The sequence below is a fragment of the Babylonia areolata genome, chromosome 26 (genome assembly GCF_041734735.1).
Source record: "Babylonia areolata isolate BAREFJ2019XMU chromosome 26, ASM4173473v1, whole genome shotgun sequence".
Lineage (NCBI taxonomy): Eukaryota > Metazoa > Mollusca > Gastropoda > Neogastropoda > Buccinidae > Babylonia > Babylonia areolata.
In genome coordinates this window covers 19400934-19403433 of record NC_134901.1, presented here as the reverse complement: position 1 = coordinate 19403433, position 2500 = coordinate 19400934, and positions in this window count along the sequence as shown.

The following is a 2500-nucleotide window of genomic DNA, read 5'->3' as shown; positions in this document are numbered from 1 at the left end:
CACACGTCCTCTATCCCTCAGTCAAGCATCCTAAATCCCCTAGATACACGTGCCAGATCCTACAGATACAGTTCCTAGATCCCTTATATACACGTCCTAGATGACTCTCTCTCACACACACATGGACACAGACACAGCAGACACCTCTCCCCCATCCGCATCCCAGAGTCATTCTAATCAGACAAGGTCCCGTGTACGGCATGCACTTACCGCACGTAGAAGAGCCCAAGGCAATAAATGGGTGGTCTCTGGCAAACTTGTTTTTTTTTATTGAAAAAATGGCGCTGCACTGTAGGGACGCACTTTCCCCTGAGAGACATCTTTTATGACAAAGAGTAGTACGAGTGCTGATATTAAGATGAAATTAATTCTGTAAACACACACACACACACACACACACACACACACACACTGAATGACAGCGTTCTCTCTCTCTCTCTCTCTCTCATAATAAAAAAGAAAGAAAAAAAGCCATTTGGAAAATTATGTTACCAATGTCCTCCAGAGGATAACCTTTGCCATCAAATCTCTCACCGAAAAATGGCCAGTGAGAATGTGTGTGTGTGTGTGTGTGTGTGTATGTGTGTGTGTGTGTGTGTGTGGAGAGAGAGAGAGAGAGAGAGAGAGAGAGAGAGAGAGAGAGAGAGAGAGAGAGTGTGTGTGTAAGTGTGTGTTCTTGAAAGTGCGTGCATGCACGCGTGCATGAACGTGCAAATGTGTGTGTGTGTGTGTGTGTGTGTGTGTGTGTGTGTGTGTGTGTTAGGGCACGTGTATTTGTGTATGCGCAAGTGCATGTATGTGCGTGTGCTTACGTGCGTAATAGCTGTGTTTGTGTGTTTGTAGTTCCTGTAATCGTGATGGCGTGCACTGCAAATTTAAAACAAAATCTATAATAAAATCAAACTCTTATGGCCTGACAGCCAATTGACATGGCCTCGTGTTTGACCCTTAGCTGACTTCACACACCCACATTGCATTGTGCTAATTCGTCACCATTTATGGATTGTTCTCGCGCGCGAATGGAAAAGGTTAAACATTTTATCAGGTTTCGATTGTGCTTCCGTTCTCCACCTTGTTTTTTATTTTTATTTTTAGTTTGTTTTTTGGTGTGGTTTTTTTTTTTTAGTTTTCATGTTATTACAAGCCGGGTGGCCTGGAGTCTGAGATTGTCAATTTTCCCGTGATTCCTTTACGGATGACCGTTTTCAACACGGGGCCAGACCATCGAGTTTGGAATGTTGAAGGAAATACCAGGGAGAGATAATTCAATTATTCCATTCTCTCTCTCCCTCCCTTTCCCCCCCCTCCACCCCTCCAACCCCCCTCCCAACCCCCGTGCATGTATAATTCATGAGGACCGAATTGCTTTCTAACGCCTTGCCAGAAGCAAACACGTCTTGGATTTGCTAGGGGTTTTGAAAAAGAAAAAAAAAAAAAAAATGACGTCTTCTCAAAGTTTAAAAAAACCAACAACAACAAAAAAACAAAAATCGCACAGAATATAGAAATCAACGGTGTTTCACGTGGCTTCGCTTCCATGGTGATGATTCGTCTTTTGAAAGATGGGTATTGATTAAGTAGCCTTTAACTCACTCAGTACGGCCAGTCCTCTCTTCTCCTCTACACAGACCCCTCGGATGTCCAGTGGGTGACGGGCGCAATAGCCGAGTGGTTAAAGCGTTGGACTGTCAGTCTGAGGGTCCCGGGTTCGAATCACGGTGACGGCGCCTGGTGGGTAAAGGGTGGAGATTTTTATGATCTCCCAGGTCAACATATGTGCAGACCTGCTAGTGCCTGAACCCCCTTCGTGTGTATATGCAAGCAGAAGATCAAATACGCACGTTAAAGATCCTGTAATCCATGTCAGCGTTCGGTGGGTTATGGAAACAAGAACATACCCAGCATGCACACCCCCGAAAACGGAGTATGGCTGCCTACATGGCGGGGTAAAAACGGTCATACACGTAAAAGCCCACTCGTGTGCATACGAGTGAACGCAGAAGAAGAAGAAGTCCAGTGGGTGTCTGAATGACCCAACCTTTAGCTTCCGTCGTCAGAATTGTGGTATTCTTTGTCAACATCCACATGTTCAGCATAAGAGCCTTCCGCCTGCAATATTTTGATGATGGTAATTGGGGTGAAACGCTGTTAACGTCGTCTCTTTCGCCGTTCGAATGGAGAGAGTTAAAGAAAGTGATGGTTTTGATGATTTCAAGTATGCTTTTTCTCCCCTGCACTTCCTCCCTCCCTCTTCATTTATTCTGGATCACACACAATCTGGAAGCTGCACATTATACACCACAACAAGGAAGAAATGAGGAGAGACAGATTCTCCTTCTTCTTCATTTCTTCTTCTGCGTTCGTGGGCTGCAACTCCCACCCACGTTCACTCGTATGTACACGAGTGGGATTTTACGTGTATGACCGTTTTTGACCCCCCGCCATGTAGGCAGCCATACTCCGCTTTCGGGGGTGTGCATGATAGGTATGTTCTTGTTTC